Consider the following 26,180-nt stretch of genomic DNA (forward strand, 5'->3'; position numbering starts at 1 on the left):
AGAACAGAACAGAACAGAATAGAATAGAATAGAACAGAATAGAATAGCACTGAACAGAACAGAATAGAATAGATCAGAATAGAGCAGAAGAGAACAGAATAGAATGTAAGAGAATAGAACAGAACCGAACAGAACAGAATAGAATAGAATAAAACAGAACAGAATAGAACAAACAGAATAGAATGGAATAGAACAGAATAGAACAGAATAGAACAGAACAGAACAGAATAGAATAGTAAAGAATAGAATAGAATAGAAATGAATAGAATAGAATACAATAGAACAGAACAGAATAGAATAGATGGAATAGAATAGAATAGAACAGAACTGAATAGAATTGACCAGAATAAAATACAATAGAACACAACAAAACAGAATAAAATAGAATAGAACAGAATAGATTAGAATAGAATAGAACAGGCTAGAACAGAATAGAACAGAATGCAAAAGAACAAATTAGAACAGAATAGAACAGAACAGAATAGAACAGAACAAAACTGAATAGAATAGAACAGAATAGAATAGAACAGAACAGAATAGAACAGAATAGAATAGAATAGAACAGAACAGAACAATATAGAATAGAATAGAACAGAATAGAACAGAATAGAATAGAATAGAATAGAATAGAATAGTGTAGAATAGAACAGAACAGAATAGAATAGAATAGAACAGAACAGAACAGAATAGAATAGAATACAACAGAATAGAACAGAACAGGATAGAACAGAATAGAAAAGAACAGAATAGAACAGAGCAGAATAGAATAGAATAGAAGAGAACAGAATAGAATAGAACAAAACAGAATAGAATACAATAGAACAGAATAGATTAGAATAGAATAGAACAGGCTAGAACAGAATAGAACAGAATGCAAAAGAACAAATTAGAACAGAATAGAACAGAACAGAATAGAACAGAACAAAACTGAATAGAATAGAACAGAATAGAATAGAACAGAACAGAATAGAACAGAATAGAATAGAATAGAACAGAACAGAATAGAATAGAATAGTATAGAACAGAACAGAACAGAATAGAACTGAAGAGAATAGAAGAGAATAGATTAGAATAGAGCAGAAAGAACAGAATAGAATAGGACAGAACAGAACAGAGCAGAATAGAATAGAATAGAATAGAACAGTATAGAATAGAATAGAATAGAACCGAACAGAACAGAACAGGTTAGAATAGAATAGAACAGACTAGAATAGAATAGAATAGAATAGAATAGAATAGAATAGAATAGAATAGAATAGAATAGAATAGAACAGAACAGAATAGAATAGAATAGACCACAACAGAACAGATCAGAACAGGGTAGAATAGAATAGAACAGAATAGAATAGAATAGAGCAGAACAGATTAGAAGAGAAGAGAAGAATATAACAGAACGGAATAGAAAAGTACAGAATATAATAGAATAGAACAGAATAGAACAGAACGGAATAGAATAGAATGGAATAGAATAGAACAGAATAGAACATAATAGAATAGAATAGATCAGAATAGAGCAGAAATGAATAGAACAGAGCAGAACAGAATAGAATAGAATCGAATAGAAGAGAATAGAATAGAATAGAATGGAACAAAACAGAATAGAATAGAATAGAATAGAATAGAATAGAATAGAATAGAATAGAATAGAATAGAATAGAATAGAATAGAATAGAATAGAACATAGTAGAATAGAATAGAACAGAACAGAATAGAATAGAATAGAACAGAACAGATCAGAATAGAATAGAATAGAACATAATAGAATAGAATAGAACAGAACAAAATAGAATAGAAGAGAACAGAACAGATCAGAATAGAATAGAATAGAACAGTACAGACCAGAATAGTATAGAACAGAATAGAACAGAATAGAACAGAACAGAATAGAACAGAACAGAAGAGAACAGAATAGAACAGAGCAGAATAGAATAGAATAGAAAAGAACAGAATAGAACAGAGCAGAATAGAATAGAATAGAAGAGAACAGAATAGAATAGAACAGAAGAGAATAGAATACAATAGAACAGAATAGATTAGAATAGAATAGAACAGGCTAGAACAGAATAGAACAGAATACAAAAGAACAGAAAGGAACAAAATAGAACAGAATAGAACACAGCAGAACAGAATAGAATAGAAAGGAATAGAACAGAACAGAATAGAATAGAATAGAACAGACAGAATAGAATAGAATAGAACAGAACAGTTCAGAATAATATAGAAAAGAATAAAACATAGTAGAATAGAATAGAACAGAACAGAATAGAATAGAATAGAACAGAACTGATCAGAATAGAATAGAATAGAATAGAACATAATAGAATAGAATAGAACATAATAGAATAGAATAGAACAGAACAGAATAGAATAGAATAGAACAGAACAGATCAGAATAGAATAGAATAGAACAGAACAGATCAGAATAGAATAGAATGGAACAGAACAGATCAGAATAGAATAGAATGGAACAGAACAGAACAGAACAGAATAGAAGAATAGAATAGAATAGAATAGAACAGAAGAAAACACCATAAATAATACAAAATAGAATAGAATAGAACAGTACAGACCAGAATAGTATAGAACAGAATAGAACAGAATAGAACAGAACAGAAAAGAACAGAACAGAAGAGAACAGAACAGAACAGAACAGAATAGAATAGAATAGAACAGAATACACCAGAACAGAATAGAATAGAATAGAAAAAAAGAATAGAATAGAATAGAATAGAATAGAATAGAATAGAATAGAATAGAATAGAATAGAATAGAACAGAACAGAATAGAATAGAATAGAATAGAATAGAACAGACCAGACCAGAATAGAATAGAATAGAATAGAATAGAACAGAAAAGAACAAAACAGATCAGAATAGAATAGAATAGAATAGAATAGAATAGATCAGAATAGAAGAGAACAGAACAGAATCGATACAATAGAACACAATAGAACAGAACTGAATAGAACATAAAAGAATAGAATAAAATATAATAGAACAGAACAGAACAGAACAGAACAGAACAGAATAGAATAGAATAGAACAGAACAGAATAGAATAGAACAGAATGGAACAGAATAGAATAGAACAGAATAGAAGGGAACAGAACAGAATAGAACAGAATAGAATAGAATAGAATAGAATAGAACAAAACAGAACAGAATTAATAGAATAGAATAGAATAGAATAGAATAGAATAGAATAGAATAGAATAGAATAGAATAGAATAGAACAGAACAGAACAGAATAGCACAGAACAGAATAGAATAGAATAGAATAGAATAGATCAGAAAAGAATACAACAGACAGAATAGAACAGAACAGAATAGAATAGAATAGAACAGAATACAACAGCATAGAATAGAATAGAATAGAATAGAATAGAATAGAATAGAATAGAATAGAGTAGAATAGAATAAAATAGAATAGAATAGAATAGAGTAGAATAGAACAGAGTAGCACAGAATAGAATAGAATAGAACACAACACAACAGAACAGGACAGAATAGAACAGAACACATCGGAACAGAACAGACTAGAATAGAGCAGAACAGCACAGAACGGAATAGAAAAGAATAGAATAGAATAGATCAGAACAGAAGAGACTAGAACGGAATAGAATAGAATAGAATAGAACAGAACAGAATAGAACAGAATAGAACTGAACAGAATAGAAGAGAATAGAATAGAATAGAACAGAATAGAACAGAATAGAATAGAATATACCAGAATAGAATAGAATAGAATATAACAGAATAGAACAGAATAAAACAGAAGAGAAAAGAACAGAATACAACCGAACAGAATACAACAGTACAGAACAGAATATAATAGAACAGAATAGAACAGAACAGAATAGAATAGAATAGAATAGAATAGAATAGAATAGAATAGAGAAGAACAGAATAGAATATAATAGAACAGAACAGAATAGAATAGAATAGAACAGAACAGAACAGAACAGAATAGAACTGAGCAGAATAGAGTAGAACAGAATAGAATATAATAGAACAGAACAGAATAGAATAGAAAAGAATAGAATAGAATAGAATAGAATAGAATAGAATAGAATAGAATAGAATAGAATAGAATAGAATAGATTAGAACAGAACAGAACAGAATTAATAGAATAGAATAGAATAGAATAGAATAGAATAGAACAGAACAGAACAGAATAGCACAGAACAGAATAGAATAGAATAGAATAGAATAGAACAAAACAGAACAGAATTAATAGAATAGAATAGAATAGAATAGAATAGAATAGAACAGAACAGAACAGAATAGCACAGAACAGAATAGAATAGAATAGAATAGATCAGAAAAGAATACAACAGACAGAATAGAACAGAACAGAATAGAATAGAATAGAACAGAATACAACAGCATAGAATAGAATAGAATAGAATAGAATAGAATAGAATAGAATAGAATAGAGTAGAATAGAATAAAATAGAATAGAATAGAATAGAGTAGAATAGAACAGAGTAGCACAGAATAGAATAGAATAGAACACAACACAACAGAACAGGACAGAATAGAACAGAACACATCGGAACAGAACAGACTAGAATAGAGCAGAACAGCACAGAACGGAATAGAAAAGAATAGAATAGAATAGATCAGAACAGAAGAGACTAGAACGGAATAGAATAGAAGAGAAGAGAACAGAACAGAATAGAACAGAATAGAACTGAACAGAATAGAAGAGAATAGAATAGAATAGAACAGAATAGAACAGAATAGAATAGAATATACCAGAATAGAATAGAATAGAATAGAATATAACAGAATAGAACAGAATAGAACAGAAGAGAAAAGAACAGAATACAACCGAACAGAATACAACAGTACAGAACAGAATATAATAGAACAGAATAGAACAGAACAGAATAGAATAGAATAGAATAGAATAGAATAGAATAGAATAGAATAGAGAAGAACAGAATAGAATATAATAGAACAGAACAGAATAGAATAGAATAGAACAGAACAGAACAGAACAGAATAGAACTGAGCAGAATAGAGTAGAACAGAATAGAATATAATAGAACAGAACAGAATAGAACAGAATAGAAAAGAATAGAATAGAATAGAATAGAATAGAATAGATTAGAAAAGAACAGAATAGAATAGAATAGAACAGAATAGAACAGAATAGAATAGAACAGAACAGAATAGAACAGAACCGAAAAGAACAGAATAGAACAGAACAGAACAGAACCGAATAGAATAGAATAGAACAGAACAGAATAGATTAGAATAGAATAGAACAAAACAAAACAGAACAGAACAGGATAGAATAGAATAGAATACAGCAGAATAGAATAGAATAGAATAGAATAGAATAGAATAGAATAGAATAGAATAGAATCGAACAGAACAGAATAGAATAGAATAGAATAGAATAGAATAGAACAGAATAAAATAGAATAGAATAGAATAGCACAGAATAGAACAGAACAGAATAGAATAGAAGAGAACAAAAGAGAACAGAACAGAACAGAATACAATAGAATAGAACAGAACAGAATAGAATAGAACAGAACGGAATAGAAAAAAACAGAACAGAACAGAATAGAGCAGAATGGAATAGAACTGAATAGAATGGAATAGAATAGAATAGAATAGAACAGAACAGAACAGAACAGAACAGAATAGAATAGAATAGAATAGAACAGAACAGAACAGAACCGAATAGAATAGAATAGAATAGAACAGAACAGAGCAGAACCGAATAGAATAGAATAGAACAGAACAGAACAGAATAGAATAGAACAGAATAGAATAGTATAGAACATAATAGAATAGAATAGAATAGAATAGAATAGAATAGAATAGAATAGAATAGAATAGAACAGAACAGACCAGAATAGAATAGATGGAATAGAATAGAATAGAACAGAATAGAATAGAATAGAATAGAACAGAATAGAATAATATAGAACAGAATAGAATAGAATAGAATAGAATAGAATAGAATAGAATAGAATAGAATAGAACAGAACAGACCAGAATAGAATAGATGGAATAGAATAGAATAGAACAGAATAGAATAGAATAGAATAGAACAGAATAGAATAATATAGAACAGAACAGAACAGAACCGAATAGAATAGAATAGAATAGAATAGAACAGAACAGAACAGAACCGAATAGAATAGAATAGAACAGAACAGAACAGAATAGAATAGAACAGAATAGAATAATATAGAACAGAATAGAATAGAATAGAATAGAATAGAATAGAATAGAATAGAATAGAATAGAACAGAATAGAACAGAACAGACCAGAATAGAATAGATGGAATAGAATAGATTAGAACAGAATAGTATAGAATAGAATAGAATAGGATAGAATAGAATAGAATCGGATAGAATAGAATAGAATAGGATAGAATAGAATAGAATAGAATAGAATAGAATAGAACAGAACAGAATAGAATAGAATAGAACACAACAGAACAGAATAGAACAGGGTAGAATAGAATAGAACAGAATAGAATAGAATAGAGCAGAACAGAATAGAAGAGAAGAGAAGAATAGAACAGAACGGTATAGAAAGGAACAGAATATAATAGGATAGAACAGAATAGAACAGAACGGAATAGAATAGAATAGAATAGAATAGAACAGAATAGAACAGAATAGAATAGAATATATCAGAATAGAGCAGAAATGAATAGTACAGAGCAGAACAGAATAGAATAGAATAGAATAGAACAGAGCAGAATAGAACAGAATGGAACAGAACAGAATAGAATAGAATAGAATTGAATAGAATAGAACAGAACAGAATAGAATAGAATGGAACAGAACAGAATAGAATAGAATAGAATTGAATAGAATAGAATCGAACATAATAGAATAGAATAGAACAGATCAGAATAGAATAGAATAGAATAGAATAGAATAGAATAGAATAGAATAGAGAAGAACAGAATAGAATATAATAGAACAGAACAGAATAGAATAGAATAGAACAGAACAGAACAGAACAGAATAGAACTGAGCAGAATAGAGTAGAACAGAATAGAATATAATAGAACAGAACAGAATAGAATAGAAAAGAATAGAATAGAATAGAATAGAATAGAATAGAATAGAATAGAATAGAATAGAATAGAATAGATTAGAACAGAACAGAACAGAATTAATAGAATAGAATAGAATAGAATAGAATAGAATAGAATAGAACAGAACAGAACAGAATAGCACAGAACAGAATAGAATAGAATAGAATAGAATAGAATAGAACAAAACAGAACAGAATTAATAGAATAGAATAGAATAGAATAGAATAGAATAGAATAGAATAGAATAGAATAGAATAGAATAGAATAGAACAGAACAGAACAGAATAGCACAGAACAGAATAGAATAGAATAGAATAGAATAGATCAGAAAAGAATACAACAGACAGAATAGAACAGAACAGAATAGAATAGAATAGAACAGAATACAACAGCATAGAATAGAATAGAATAGAATAGAATAGAATAGAGTAGAATAGAATAAAATAGAATAGAATAGAATAGAGTAGAATAGAACAGAGTAGCACAGAATAGAATAGAATAGAACAGAACACAACAGAATAGGACAGAATAGAACAGAACACATCGGAACAGAACAGACTAGAATAGAGCAGAACAGCACAGAACGGAATAGAAAAGAATAGAATAGAATAGATCAGAACAGAAGAGACTAGAACGGAATAGAATAGAAGAGAATAGAACAGAACAGAATAGAACAGAATAGAACTGAACAGAATAGAAGAGAATAGAATAGAATAGAACAGAATAGAACAGAATAGAATAGAATATACCAGAATAGAATAGAATAGAATATAACAGAATAGAACAGAATAGAACAGAAGAGAAAAGAACAGAATACAACCGAACAGAATACAACAGTACAGAACAGAATATAATAGAACAGAATAGAACAGAACAGAATAGAATAGAATAGAATAGAATAGAGAAGAACAGAATAGAATATAATAGAACAGAACAGAATAGAATAGAATAGAACAGAACAGAACAGAACAGAATAGAACTGAGCAGAATAGAGTAGAACAGAATAGAATATAATAGAACAGAACAGAATAGAATAGAATAGAAAAGAATAGAATAGAATAGAATAGAATAGAATAGAATAGAATAGAATAGAATAGAATATATTAGAACAGCACAGAATAGAATAGAATAGAACAGAATAGAACAGAATAGAATAGAACAGAACAGAATAGAACAGAACCGAAAAGAACAGAATAGAACAGAACAGAACAGAACCTAATAGAATAGAATAGAACAGAACAGAATAGATTAGAATAGAATAGAACAAAACAAAACAGAACAGAACAGGATAGAATAGAATAGAATACAGCAGAATAGAATAGAATAGAATAGAATAGAATAGAATGGAATAGAATAGAATAGAATAGAATAGAATAGAATAGAACAGAATAGAATAGAATAGAATAGAATAGAACAGAATAAAATAGAATAGAATAGAATAGCACAGAATAGAACAGAACAGAATAGAATAGAAGAGAACAAAAGAGAACAGAACAGAACAGAATACAATAGAATAGAACAGAACAGAATAGAATAGAACAGAACGGAATAGAAAAAAACAGAACAGAACAGAATAGAGCAGAATGGAATAGAACTGAATAGAATGGAATAGAATAGAATAGAATAGAACAGAACAGAACAGAACAGAACAGAATAGAATAGAATAGAATAGAACAGAACAGAACAGAACCGAATAGAATAGAATAGAATAGAACAGAACAGAACAGAACCGAATAGAATAGAATAGAACAGAACAGAACAGAATAGAATAGAACAGAATAGAATAGTATAGAACATAATAGAATAGAATAGAATAGAATAGAATAGAATAGAATAGAATAGAACAGAACAGACCAGAATAGAATAGATGGAATAGAATAGAATAGAACAGAATAGAATAGAATAGAATAGAACAGAATAGAATAATATAGAACAGAATAGAATAGAATAGAATAGAATAGAATAGAATAGAATAGAATAGAATAGAATAGAATAGAACAGAACAGACCAGAATAGAATAGATGGAATAGAATAGAATAGAACAGAATAGAATAGAATAGAATAGAACAGAATAGAATAATATAGAACAGAACAGAACAGAACCGAATAGAATAGAATAGAATAGAATAGAACAGAACAGAACAGAACCGAATAGAATAGAATAGAACAGAACAGAACAGAATAGAATAGAACAGAATAGAATAATATAGAACAGAATAGAATAGAATAGAATATAATAGAATAGAATAGAATAGAATAGAATAGAACAGAATAGAACAGAACAGACCAGAATAGAATAGATGGAATAGAATAGATTAGAACATAATAGTATTGAATAGAATAGAATAGGATAGAATAGAATAGAATAGGATAGAATAGAATAGAATAGGATAGAATAGAATAGAATAGAATAGAATAGAACAGAACAGAATAGAATAGAATAGAACACAACAGAACAGAACAGAACAGGGTAGAATAGAATAGAACAGAATAGAATAGAATAGAGCAGAACAGAATAGAAGAGAAGAGAAGAATAGAACAGAACGGTATAGAAAAGAACAGAATATAATAGGATAGAACAGAATAGAACAGAACGGAATAGAATAGAATAGAATAGAATAGAATAGAATAGAACAGAATAGAACAGAATAGAATAGAATATATCAGAATAGAGCAGAAATGAATAGTACAGAGCAGAACAGAATAGAATAGAATAGAATAGAACAGAGCAGAATAGAACAGAATGGAACAGAACAGAATAGAATAGAATAGAATTGAATAGAATAGAACAGAACAGAATAGAATAGAATGGAACAGAACAGAATAGAATAGAATAGAATTGAATAGAATAGAATCGAACATAATAGAATAGAATAGAACAGATCAGAATAGAATAGAATAGTACAGAACAGAAAAAAATAGGATAGAACAGAACAGAACAGAATAGAAAAGAATAGAATAGAATAGAATAGAACAGAACAGAACACAATAGAATAATACAAAATAGAATAGAATAGAACGGTACAGACCAGAATAGTATAGAACAGAATAGAACACAATAGAACAGAACAGAATAGAACAGAACAGATGAGAATAGAATAGAATAGAACAGAATACACCAGAACAGAATAGAATAGAATAGAACAGAAAAGAATAGAATAGAATAGAATAGAATAGAATAGAATAGAATAGAATAGAATAGAATAGAATAGAACAGAACAGAATAGAATAGAATAGAATAGAATAGAAAAGAACAGACCAGAATAGAACAGAATAGAAGAGAACAGAACAGAATCGATATAATAGAACAGAATAGAACAGAACTGAATAGAACATATAAGAATAGAATTAAATAGAATAGAACAGAACAGAACAGAACAGAACAGAACAGAATAGAATAGAATAGAACAGAACAGAATAGAATAGAACAGAATGGAACAGAATAGAATAGAATAGAATAGACCAGAATAGAATACAATAGAACAGAACAGAATAGAATAGAATAGAACAAAACAGAACAGAACAGAATAGAACTGAGCAGAATAGATTAGAACAGAATAGAATATAACAGAACAGAACAGAATAGAATAGCACTGAAAAGAACAGAATAGAAGAGAGGAAAATTAAGCAGAAGAGAACAGAATAGAATGGAATAGAATAGAACAGAACCGAACAGAACAGAATAGAATAGAATAGAATAAAATAGAATAGAACAGACCAGAATAGAATAGAATAGAATAGAATAGAGTAGAATAGAACAGAAAAGAACAGAACAGAATAGAATAGAATAGAATAGAATAGAATAGAATAGAATAGAATAGATCAGAATAGAATAGAACAGAACAGAATACAATAGAATAGAATAGAACAAAACAGAACAGAACAGAACAGGGTAGAATAGAATAGAACAGAATAGAATAGAATAGAGCAGAACAGAATAGAAGAGAAGAGAAGAATAGAACAGAACGGTATAGAAAAGAACAGAATATAATAGTATAGAACAGAATAGAACAGAACGGAATAGAATAGAATAGAATAGAATAGAATAGAATAGAACAGAATAGAACAGAATAGAATAGAATATATCAGAATAGAGCAGAAATGAATAGTACAGAGCAGAACAGAATAGAATAGAATAGAATAGAACAGAGCAGAATAGAACAGAATGGAACAGAACAGAATAGAATAGAATAGAATTGAATAGAATAGAACAGAACAGAATAGAATAGAATGGAACAGAACAGAATAGCATAGAATAGAATTGAATAGAATAGAATCGAACATAATAGAATAGAATAGAACAGATCAGAATAGAATAGAATAGTACAGAACAGAAAAAAATAGGATAGAACAGAACAGAACAGAATAGAAAAGAATAGAATAGAATAGAATAGAAAGGAACAGAACACAATAGAATAATACAAAATAGAATAGAATAGAACGGTACAGACCAGAATAGTATAGAACAGAATAGAACACAATAGAACAGAACAGAATAGAACAGAACAGATGAGAATAGAATAGAATAGAACAGAATACACCAGAACAGAATAGAATAGAATAGAACAGAAAAGAATAGAATAGAATAGAATAGAATAGAATAGAATAGAATAGAATAGAATAGAATAGAATAGAATAGAATAGAACAGAACAGAATAGAATAGAATAGAATAGAATAGAAAAGAACAGACCAGAATAGAACAGAATAGAAGAGAACAGAACAGAATCGATATAATAGAACAGAATAGAACAGAACTGAATAGAACATATAAGAATAGAATTAAATAGAATAGAACAGAACAGAACAGAACAGAACAGAACAGAATAGAATAGAATAGAACAGAACAGAATAGAATAGAACAGAATGGAACAGAATAGAATAGAATAGAATAGACCAGAATAGAATACAATAGAACAGAATAGAATAGAATAGAACAAAACAGAACAGAACAGAATAGAACTGAGCAGAATAGATTAGAACAGAATAGAATATAACAGAACAGAACAGAATAGAATAGCACTGAAAAGAACAGAATAGAAGAGAGGAAAATTAAGCAGAAGAGAACAGAATAGAATGGAATAGAATAGAACAGAACCGAACAGAACAGAATAGAATAGAATAGAATAAAATAGAATAGAACAGACCAGAATAGAATAGAATAGAATAGAATAGAGTAGAATAGAACAGAAAAGAACAGAACAGAATAGAATAGAATAGAATAGAATAGAATAGAATAGATCAGAATAGAATAGAACAGAACAGAATACAATAGAATAGAATAGAACAAAACAGAACAGAACAGAACAGGGTAGAATAGAATAGAACAGAATAGAATAGAATAGAGCAGAACAGAATAGAAGAGAAGAGAAGAATAGAACAGAACTGAATAGAAAAGAACAGAATATAATAGAATAGAACAGAATAGAACAGAACGGTATAGAATAGAATAGAATAGAATAGAATAGAACAGAATAGAACAGAATAGAATAGAATAGATCAGAATAGAGCAGAAATGAATAGAACAGAGCAGAACAGAATAGAATAGAATAGAATAGAACAGAACAGAATAGAATAGAATGGAACAGAACAGAATAGAATAGAATAGAATTGAATAGAATAGAACAGAACAGAATAGAATAGAATGGAACAGAACAGAATAGAATAGAATAGAATTGAATAGAATAGAATAGAACATAATAGAATAGAATAGAACAGAACAGAATAGAATAGAATAGAACAGAACACATCAGAATAGAATAGAATAGAACATAACAGATCAGAATAGAATAGAATAGTACAGATCAGAAAAAAATAGGATACAACAGAACAGAATAGAAAAGAATAGAATAGAATAGAATAGAACAGAACAGAACACAATAGAATAATACAAAATAGAATAGAATAGAATAGTACAGACCAGAATAGTATAGAACAGAATAGAACACAATAGAACAGAACAGAATAGAACAGAACAGATGAGAATAGAATAGAATAGAACAAAATATACCAGAACAGAATAGAATAGAATAGAACAGAAAAGAATAGAATAGAATAGAACAGAACAGAACAGAATACAATAGAACAGAATAGATTAGAATAGAATAGAACAGGCTAGAACAGAATAGAACAGAATACAAAAGAACAGAAAAGAACAAAATAGAACAGAAAAGAACAGAACAGAACTGAATAGAATAGAACAGAATAGAATAGAACAGAACAGAATAGAACAGAATAGAATAGAATCGAATACAATAGAATAGAACAGAACAGAATAGAATAGAATAGAATAGTATAGAACAGAACAGAAGAGAATAGAATTGAACAGAATAGAAGAGAATAGATTAGAATAGAGGAGAATAGAACAGAATAGAATAGGACAGAACAGAATAGAATAGAACAGAATAGAATAGAATAGAATATAGAAGAACAGAATAGAATATAATAGAACAGAACAGAATAGAATAGAATAGAACAAAACAGAACAGAACAGAATAGAACTGAGCAGAATAGATTAGAACAGAATAGAATATAACAGAACATAACAGAATAGAATAGAAAAGAATAGAATAGAATAGAATAGAATAGAATAGAATAGAATAGAATAGAATAGAATAGAATAGAATAGAATAGAACAGAACAGAATAGAATAGAATAGAATAGAACCGAACAGAACAGAACAGGATAGAAAAGAATAGAACAGAATAGAATAGAATAGAATAGATTAGAATAGAATAGAATAGAATAGAATAGCATAGCCTAGAATAGAATAGAATAGAATAGAACAGAATAGCACAGAATAGAATAGAATAGAACACAAACAACAGAAGAGAAATAGTAGAACAGATCAGATCGGAACAGAACAGACTAGAATAGAACAGAACAGCACAGAACGGAATAGAACAGAAGAGAATAGAATAGAACAGAACAGAATAGACTAGAACGGAATAGAATAGAATAGAATATATTAGAACAGAACAGAATAGAACAGAATAGAACTGAACAGAATAGAAGAGAATAGAATAGAATAGAACAGAATAGAACAGAATAGAATAGAATATAACAAAATAGAATAGAATAGAATAGAACAGAATAGAACAGAATAGAGCAGAAGAGAAAAGAACAGAATAGAACAGAACAGAATACAACAGTACAGAACAGAATATAATAGAACAGAATAGAATAGAACAGAACTGAATAGAATAGAACAGAATAGAATAGAATAGAATAGAATAGAATATAGAAGAACAGAATAGAATATAATAGAACAGAACAGAATAGAATAGAATAGAACAAAACAGAACAGAACAGAATAGAACTGAGCAGAATAGATTAGAACAGAATAGAATATAACAGAACAGAACAGAATAGAATAGAAAAGAATAGAATAGAATAGAATAGAATAGAATAGAATAGAATAGAATAGAATAAAATAGAATAGAATAGAATAGAACAGAACAGAATAGAATAGAATAGAACAGAATAGAAAAGAATAAATAGAACAGAACAGAAAAGAACAGAATAGAACAGAACAGAACAGAACCGAATAGAATAGAATAGAACAGAACAGAATAGATTAGAATAGATTAGAACAAAAGAAAACAGAACAGAACAGGATAGAATAGAATAGAATAGAATAGAATAGAATAGAATAGAATAGAATAGAATAGAACAGAATAGAATAGAAAAGAATAGAAAGAACAGAACAGAATAGAATAGAATAGAAGAGAATAGAACAGAATATAATTGAATAGAACAGAACAGAAAAGAATAGAATAGAGCAGAACAGAACAGAACAGAATAGAATAGAATAGCACTGAACAGAACAGAATGGAATAGAATAGAATAGAGCTGAAGAGAACAGAATAGAATGGAATAGAATAGAACAGAACCGAACAGAACAGAAGAGAATAGAATAAAACAGAACAGAATAGAACAAACAGAATAGAATAGAATAGAATAGAACAGAATAGAACAGAATAGATCAGAACAGAAGAGAATAGAATAGTAAAGAACAGAATAGAATAGAAATGAATAGAATAGAATACAATAGAACAGAACAGAATAGAATAGAATAGATCAGAATAGAGTAGAAATGAATAGAACAGGGCAGAACAGAATAGAATAGAACACAACAGTATAGAATAGAATGGAACAGAACAGAACAGAATAGAATAGAATAGAATACAATAGAATAGAATAGAACATAATAGAATAGAATAGAAGAGAACAGAATAGAAGAGAATAGAACAGAACAAATCAGAATAGAATAGAATAGAACATAGTAGAATAGAATAGAACAGAACAGAATAAAGTAGAAAAGAACAGAACAGATCAGAATAGAATAGAATAGAACAGAACAGATCAGAATAGAATAGAATAGAACAGAACAGAAAAAAATAGAATAGAACAGAACAGAACAGAATAGAATAGAATAGAATAGAATAGAATAGAATAGAACAGAACAGAACACAATAGAATAATACAAAATAGAATAGAATAGAACAGTACAGACCAGAATAGTATAGAACAGAATAGAACAGAACAGAATAGAATAGAACAGAAGAGAACAGAACAGAACAGAACAGAATAGAATAGAATAGAACAGAATACACCAGAACAGAATAGAATACAATAGAACAGAATAGATTTGAATAGAATAGAACAGGCTAGAACAGAATAGAACAGAATACAAAAGAACAGAAAAGAACAAAATAGAACAGAATAGAAGAGAACAGAATAGAACAGAACAGAACAGAATAGAATAGAACAGAATAGAATAGAACAGAACAGAGTAGAATAGAATAGAATAGAATACAATAGAATAGAAAAGAAAAGAATAGAATAGAACAGAACTGAATAGAATAGAATAGTATACAACAGAACAGAACAGAATAGAACTGAACAGAATAGAAGAGAATAGATTAGAATAGAGCAGAATAGAACAGAATAGAATAGGACAGAACAGAACAGAACAGAGCAGAATAGAATAGAATACAACAGCACAGAATAGAATAGAATAGAATAGAACCGAGCAGAACAGAACAGGATAGAATAGAATAGAACAGAATAGAATAGAATAGAATAGAATAGAATAGATTAGAATAGAATAGAATAGAATAGAATAGAACAGAATAGAATAGAATAGAATAGAATAGATTAGAATAGAATAGAATAGAATAGAATAGAATAGAATAGAATAGAACAGAACAGAATAGAATAGAATAGAATAGAACACAACAGAACAGAACAGAACAGGGTAGAATAGAATAGAAGAGAATACAATAGAATATAGCAGAACAGAAATGAAGAGAAGAGAAGAATAGAACAGAACTGAATAGAAAAGAACAGAATATAATAGAATAGAACTGAATAGGACAGAACGGAATAGAATAGAATAAAATAGAATAGAACAGAATAGAACAGAATAGAATAGAATAGATCAGAATAGAGCAGAAATGAATAGAACAGAGCAGAACAGAATAGAATAGAATAGAATAGAACACAACACTATAGAATAGAATGGAACAGAACAGAATAGAATAGAATAGAATAGAATAGAATAGAACATGATAGAATAGAATAGAACAGAACAGAGTAGAATAGAATAGAATAGAATACAATAGAATAGAAAAGATAAGAATAGAATAGAACAGAACTGAATAGAATAGAATAGTATACAACAGAACAGAACAGAATAGAACTGAACAGAATAGAAGAGAATAGATTAGAATAGAGCAGAATAGAACAGAATAGAATAGGACAGAACAGAACAGAACAGAGCAGAATAGAATAGAATACAACAGCACAGAATAGAATAGAATAGAATAGAACCGAGCAGAACAGAACAGGATAGAATAGAATAGAACAGAATAGAATAGAATAGAATAGAATAGATTAGAATAGAATAGAATAGAATAGAATAGAACAGAATAGAATAGAATAGAATAGAATAGATTAGAATAGAATAGAATAGAATAGAATAGAATAGAATAGAATAGAACAGAACAGAATAGAATAGAATAGAATAGAACACAACAGAACAGAACAGAACAGGGTAGAATAGAATAGAAGAGAATACAATAGAATATAGCAGAACAGAATAGAAGAGAAGAGAAGAATAGAACAGAACGGAATAGAAAAGAACAGAATATAATAGAATAGAACTGAATAGGACAGAACGGAATAGAATAGAATAAAATAGAATAGAACAGAATAGAACAGAATAGAATAGAATAGATCAGAATAGAGCAGAAATGAATAGAACAGAGCAGAACAGAATAGAATAGAATAGAATAGAACACAACACTATAGAATAGAATGGAACAGAACAGAATAGAATAGAATAGAATAGAATAGAATAGAATAGAATAGAATAGAACATGATAGAATAGAATAGAACAGAACAGAATAGAATAGAATAGAACAGATCAAATCAGAATAGAATAGTATAGAACATAATAGCATAGAATAGAACAGAACAGAACAGATCAGAAAAGAATAGAATAGAACAGATCAGATCAGAATAGAATAGAATAGAACAGAACAGAAAAAAATAGAATAGAATAGAACAGAACAGAACAGAACAGAATAGAATAGAATAGAATAGAATAGAACAGAACAGAACACAATAGAATAATACAAAATAAAATAGAATAGTACAGTACAGACCAGAATAGTATAGAACAGAATAGAACAGAACAGAATAGAACAGAACAGAATAGAACAGAACAGAACAGAACAGAATAGAATAGAATAGAACAGAATACACCAGAACAGAATAGAATAGAATAGAACAGAACAGAACAGAATAGAATAGAATAGAATAGATTAGAATAGAATAGAATAGAATAGAATAGAACAGACCAGAATAGAATAGAATAGAATAGAATAGAACAGAAAAGAACAGAACAGAACAGAACAGAATAGAATAGAATAGAATAGAATAGAATAGAATAGAATAGAATAGAATAGATTAGAATAGAATAGATCAGAATAGTATAGAAGAGAATACAATAGAATAGAATAGAAAAGAACAGAATAGAAGAGAACAGAACAGAATCGATATAATAGAACAGAATAGAACAGAACTGAATAGAACATAAAAGAATAGAATAAAATAGAATAGAACAGAACAGAACAGAACAGAACAGAACAGAACAGATCAGAATAGAATAGAATAGAACAGAACAGAATAGAATAGAACAGAATGGAACAGAATAGAATAGAACAGAATAGAAGGGAACAGAACAGAATAGAACAGAATAGAATAGAATACAATAGAAGAAAACAGAAGAGAATGAATATAACAGAATAGAATAGAATAGAATAGAATATAACAGAATAGAACAGAATAGAACAGAAGAGAAAAGAACAGAATAGAACAGAACAGATACAACAGTACAGAACAGAATATAATAGAACAGAATAGAATAGAACAGAACAGAGTAGAACAGAATAGAATAGTAAAGAACAGAATAGAATAGAAATGAATAGAACAGAATAAAATAGAACAGAATAGAATAGAATAGATGGAATAGAATAGAATAGAACAGAATAGAATAGAATAGACCATAATAGAATACAACAGAACAGAACAGAACAGAATAAAATAGAATAGAACAGAATAGAAGAGAACAGAACAGAACAGAATAGAATAGAATAGAACAGAACAGATCAGAACAGAATAGAATAGAAGAGCATAGAATAGAATAGAATAGAATAGAATAGAATAGAATAGAATAGAATAGAATAGAACAGAACAGAATAGAATAGAACAGAATAGAATAGAATAGAACAGAACAGAACAAAATAGAATAGAATAGAACAGAATAGAACAGAACAGGATAGAATAGAATAGAAAAGAATAGAATAGAACAGAATAGAATAGAATAGATCAGAATAGAGCAGAAATGAATAGAACAGAGCAGAACAGAATAGAATAGAACACAACAGTATAGAATAGAATGGAACAGAACAGAACAGAATAGAATAGAATAGAATACAATAGAATAGAATAGAACATATTACAATAGAATAGAACAGAACAGAATAGAATAGAATAGAACAGAACAAATCAGAATAGAATAGAATAGAACATAATAGAGTAGAATAGAACAGAACAGAATAAAATAGAAAAGACCAGAACAGATCAGAATAGAATAGAATAGAACAGAACAGATCAGAATAGAATAGAATAGAACAGAACAGAAAAAATAGAATAGAACAGAACAGAACAGAACAGAATAGAATAGAATAGAATAGAATAGAATAGAATAGAACAGAAGAGAACACAATAGAATAATACAAAATAGAATAGAATAGAACAGTACAGACCAGAATAGTATAGAACAGAATAGAACAGAAAAGAATAGAACAGAACAGAAGAGAACAGAACAGAACAGAACAGAATAGAATAGAATAGAATAGAACAGAATACACCAGAACAGAATAGAATACAATAGAACAGAATAGATTAGAATAGAATAGAACAGGCTAGAACAGAATAGAACAGAATACAAAAGAACAGAAATGAACAAAATAGAACAGAATAGAACAGAACAGAATAGAACAGAACAGAACAGAATAGAATAGAACAGAATAGAATAGAACAGAACAGAGTAGAATAGAATAGAATACAATAGAATACAATAGAATAGAACAGAATAGAATAGAATAGAACAGAACTGAATAGAATAGAATAGTATAGAACAGAACAGAACAGAATAGAACTGAACAGAATAGAAGAGAATAGATTAGAATAGAGCAGAATAGAACAGAATAGAATAGGACAGAACAGAACAGAACAGAGCAGAATAGAATAGAATACAACAGAACAGAATAGAATAGAATAGAATAGAACCGAGCAGAACAAAACAGGATAGAATAGAATAGAACAGAATAGAATAGAATAGAATAGAATAGATTAGAATAGAATAGAATAGAATAGAATAGAATAGAATAGAATAGAACAGAATAGAATAGAATAGAATAGAATAGATTAGAATAGAATAGAATAGAACAGAACAGAACAGAATAGAATAGAATAGAACAGATCAAATCAGAATAGAATAGAATAGAACAGAATAGAATAGAAAAGAACAGAAGAGATCAGAAAAGAATAGAATAGAACAGAACAGATCAGAAAGGAATAGAATAGAACAGAACAGATCAGGATAGAATAGAATAGAACAGAACAGAAAAAAATAGAATAGAATAGAACAGAACAGAACAGAACAGAATAGAAGAGAATAGAATAGAATAGAATAGAACAGAACAGAAAACAATAGAATAATACAAAATAAAATAGAATAGTACAGTACAGACCAGAATAGTATAGAGCAGAATAGAACAGAATAGAACAGAACAGAATAGATCAGAACAGAATAGAATAGAACAGACCAGAATAGAATAGAATAGAATAGAATAGAATAGAATAGAATAGAATAGAATAGAATAGAATAGATCAGAATAGAATAGAACAGAACAGAATACAATAGAATAGAATAGAAAAGAACAGAATAGAAGAGAACAGAACAGAATCGAATAATAGAACAGAATAGAACAGAACTGAAAAGAACAAAAAAGAATAGAATAAAATAGAATAGAACAGAACAGAACAGAACAGAACAGAACAGATCAGAATAGAATAGAATAGAACAGAACAGAATAGAATAGAACAGAATGGAACAGAATAGAACAGAACAGAATAGATCAGAACAGAATAGAATAGAACAGACCAGAATAGAATAGAATAGAATAGAATAATACGGAAAAGAACAGAATAGAATAGAATAGAATAGAATAGAATAGAATAGAATAGAATAGAATAGAATAGAATAGAATAGAATAGAATAGATCAGAATAGAATAGAACAGAACAGAATACAATAGAATAGAATAGAAAAGAACAGAATAGAAGAGAACAGAACAGAATCGAATAATAGAACAGAATAGAACAGAACTGAAAAGAACAAAAAAGAATAGAATAAAATAGAACAGAACAGAACAGAACAGAACAGAACAGAACAGATCAGAATAGAATAGAATAGAACAGAACAGAATAGAATAGAACAGAATGGAACAGAATAGAATAGAACAGACTAGAAGGGAACAGAACAGAATAGAACAGAATAGAATAGAATAGAATAGAAGAAAACAGAACAGAATGAATAGAATAGAATAGAATAGAATAGAATAGAATAGAATAGAATAGAATAGAATAGAATAGAATAGAATAGAACAGAATAGAATAGAATAGAACAGAATAGAACAGAATAAAACAGAATAGAACAGAAGAGAAAAGACCAGAGAAGAACAGCATAGAACAGCACAGAATAGAACAGAACACAGGAGAATATAATAGAACAGAATAGAATAGAACAGAACAGAATAGAACAGAATAGAATAGAATAGAATGGAATAGAATAGAACAGAAGAGAACACAATAGAATAATACAAAATAGAATAGAATAGAACAGTACAGACCAGAATAGTATAGAACAGAATAGAACAGAAAAGAATAGAACAGAACAGAAGAGAACAGAACAGAACAGAACAGAATAGAATAGAATAGAATAGAACAGAATACACCAGAACAGAATAGAATACAATAGAACAGAATAGATTAGAATAGAATAGAACAGGCTAGAACAGAATAGAACAGAATACAAAAGAACAGAAATGAACAAAATAGAACAGAATAGAACAGAACAGAATAGAACAGAACAGAACAGAATAGAATAGAACAGAATAGAATAGAACAGAACAGAGTAGAATAGAATAGAATACAATAGAATACAATAGAATAGAACAGAATAGAATAGAATAGAACAGAACTGAATAGAATAGAATAGTATAGAACAGAACAGAACAGAATAGAACTGAACAGAATAGAAGAGAATAGATTAGAATAGAGCAGAATAGAACAGAATAGAATAGGACAGAACAGAACAGAACAGAGCAGAATAGAATAGAATACAACAGAACAGAATAGAATAGAATAGAATAGAACCGAGCAGAACAAAACAGGATAGAATAGAATAGAACAGAATAGAATAGAATAGAATAGAATAGATTAGAATAGAATAGAATAGAATAGAATAGAATAGAATAGAATAGAATAGAACAGAATAGAATAGAATAGAATAGAATAGATTAGAATAGAATAGAATAGAACAGAACAGAATAGAATAGAATAGAATAGAACACAACAGAACAGAACAGAACAGAACAGGGTAGAATAGAATAGAACAGAATAGAATAGAATAGAGCAGAACAGAATAGAAGAGAAGAGAAGAATAGAACAGAACGGAATAGAAAAGAACAGAATATAATAGAATAGAACTGAATAGAACAGAACGGAATAGAATAGAATAGAATAGAATAGAACAGAATAGAACAGAATAGAATAGAATAGATCAGAATAGAGCAGAAATGAATAGAACAGTGCAGAACAGAATAGAATAGATTAGAATAGAACACAACAGTATAGAATAGAATGGAACAGAACAGAATAGAATAGAATAGAATAGAATAGAATAGAATAGAATAGAATAGAATAGAACATAATAGAATAGAATAGAACAGAACAGAATAGAATAGAATAGAACAGATCAAATCAGAATAGAATAGAATAGAACATAATAGAATAGAATAGAACAGAACAGAATAGAATAGAAAAGAACAGAACAGATCAGAAAAGAATAGAATAGAACAGTACAGATCAGAATAGAATAGAACAGAACAGAACAGAACATATTAGAATAGAATAGAATAGAATAGAACAGAAGAGAACACAATAGAATAATACAAAATAAAAGAGAATAGTACAGTACAGACCAGAATAGTATAGAACAGAACAGAATAGAATAGAATAGAATAGAATAGAACAGAAAAGAACAGAACAGAACAGAACAGAATAGAATAGAATAGAATAGAATAGAATAGATCAGAATAGAATAGAACAGAAGAGAATACAATAGAATAGAATAGAAAAGAACAGAATAGAACAGAACAGAACAGAATCGATATAATAGAACAGAATAGAACAGAACTGAATAGAACATAAAAGAATAGAATAAAGTAGAATAGAACAGAACAAAACAGAACAGAACAGAACAGAACAGATCAGAATAGAATAGAATAGAACAGAATAGAATAGAATAGAGCAGAACAGAATAGAAGAGAAGAGAAGAATAGAACAGAACGGAATAGAAAAGAACAGAATATAATAGAATAGAACTGAATAGAACAGAACGGAATAGAATAGAATAGAATAGAATAGAATAGAACAGAATAAAACAGAATAGAATAGAATAGATCAGAATAGAGCAGAAATGAATAGAACAGAGCAGAACAGAATAGAATAGAATAGAATAGAACACAACAGTATAGAATAGAATGGAACAGAACAGAACAGAATAGAATAGAATAGAATAGAATAGAATAGAACATAATAGAATAGAATAGAACAGAACAGAATAGAATAGAATAGAACAGATCAAATCAGAATAGAATAGAATAGAACAGAATAGAATAGAAAAGAACAGAAGAGATCAGAAAAGAATAGAATAGAACAGAACAGATCAGAAAGGAATAGAATAGAACACAACAGATCAGGATAGAATAGAATAGAACAGAACAGAAAAAAATAGAATAGAATAGAACAGAACAGAACAGAACAGAATAGAAGAGAATAGAATAGAATAGAATAGAACAGAACAGAAAACAATAGAATAATACAAAATAAAATAGAATAGTACAGTACAGACCAGAATAGTATAGAACAGAATAGAACAGAATAGAACAGAACAGAATAGATCAGAACAGAATAGAATAGAACAGACCAGAATAGAATAGAATAGAATAGAATAATACGGAAAAGAACAGAATAGAATAGAATAGAATAGAATAGAATAGAATAGAATAGAATAGAATAGAATAGAATAGAATAGAATAGATCAGAATAGAATAGAACAGAACAGAATACAATAGAATAGAATAGAAAAGAACAGAATAGAAGAGAACAGAACAGAATCGAATAATAGAACAGAATAGAACAGAACTGAAAAGAACAAAAAAGAATAGAATAAAATGGAATAGAACAGAACAGAACAGAACAGAACAGAACAGAACAGATCAGAATAGAATAGAATAGAACAGAACAGAATAGAATAGAACAGAATGGAACAGAATAGAACAGAACAGAATAGATCAGAACAGAATAGAATAGAACAGACCAGAATAGAATAGAATAGAATAGAATAATACGGAAAAGAACAGAATAGAATAGAATAGAATAGAATAGAATAGAATAGAATAGAATAGAATAGAATAGAATAGAATAGATCAGAATAGAATAGAACAGAACAGAATACAATAGAATAGAATAGAAAAGAACAGAATAGAAGAGAACAGAACAGAATCGAATAATAGAACAGAATAGAACAGAACTGAAAAGAACAAAAAAGAATAGAATAAAATAGAACAGAACAGAACAGAACAGAACAGAACAGAACAGATCAGAATAGAATAGAATAGAACAGAACAGAATAGAATAGAACAGAATGGAACAGAATAGAATAGAACAGACTAGAAGGGAACAGAACAGAATAGAACAGAATAGAATAGAATAGAATAGAAGAAAACAGAACAGAATGAATAGAATAGAATAGAATAGAATAGAATAGAATAGAATAGAATAGAATAGAATAGAATAGAATAGAACAGAATAGAATAGAATAGAACAGAATAGAACAGAATAAAACAGAATAGAACAGAAGAGAAAAGACCAGAGAAGAACAGCATAGAACAGCACAGAATAGAACAGAACACAGGAGAATATAATAGAACAGAATAGAATAGAACAGAACAGAATAGAACAGAATAGAATAGAATAGAATGGAATAGAATAGAGTAGAACAGAATAGAATATAATAGAACAGAACAGAATAGAATACAATAGAACAGAACAGAACAGAACAGAATAGAACTGAAAAGAATAGAAGAGAATAGAATAGAATACAACAGAATAGAAAAGAATAGAATAGAATAGAACAGAATAGAATAGAATAGAGTAGAACAGAACAGAACAGAACAGAATAGAACTGAACAGAATAGAAGAGAATAGAATAGAATAGAACAGAATAGAAAAGAATAGAATAGAATAGAATAGAATAGATCAGAATAGAATAGAAAAGAACAGAATAGAAGAGAACAGAACAGAATCGATATAATAGAACAGAATAGAACAGAACTGAATAGAACATAAAAGAATAGAATAAAATAGAATAGAACAGAACAGAACAGAACAGAATAGAATTGAATAGAACAGAACAGAATAGAATAGAACAGAATGGAACAGAATAGAATAGAACAGAATAGAAGGGAACAGAACTGAATAGAACAGAACAGAATAGAATAGAATAGAAGAAAACAGAACAGAATGAATAGAATAGAATAGAATAGAACAGAACAGAATAGAATTGGACAGAACAGAATAGAATAGAATAGAATAGATCAGAATAGAATACAACAGACAGAATAGAACAGAACAGAATAGAATAGAATAGAACAGAATACAACAGCATAGAATAGAATAGAATAGAATAGAATAGAATAGAATAGAATAGAATAGAATAGAATAGAATAGAATAGAATAGAACAGAATAGCACAGAATAGAATAGAATAGAACACAATACAACAGAACAGAACAGAATAGAACAGAACAGATCGGAACAGAACAGACTAGAATAGAACAGAACAGCACAGAACGGAATAGAAGAGAATAGAATAGAATAGAACAGGACAGTATAGACTAGAACGGAATAGAATAGAATAGACTAGAACAGAACAGAATAGAACAGAATAGATCTGAACAGAATAGAAGAGAATAAAATAGAATATAACAGAATAGAACAGAATAGAATAGAATATATCAGAATAGAATAGAATAGAATATTACAGAATAGAACAGAATAGAACAGAAGAGAAAAGAACAGAATAGAACAGAACAGATACAACAGTACAGAACAGAATATAATAGAACAGAATAGAATAGAACAGAACAGAGTAGAATAGAATAGAATAGAATAGAATAGAATAGAA

Source organism: Sus scrofa, chromosome 18 (genome assembly GCF_054392235.1).
Source record: "Sus scrofa isolate SSC_HxYL_T2T_F1_AM1 chromosome 18, Sscrofa_HxYL_maternal_Yorkshire_Landrace_v2.0, whole genome shotgun sequence".
Taxonomy (NCBI): domain Eukaryota; kingdom Metazoa; phylum Chordata; class Mammalia; order Artiodactyla; family Suidae; genus Sus; species Sus scrofa.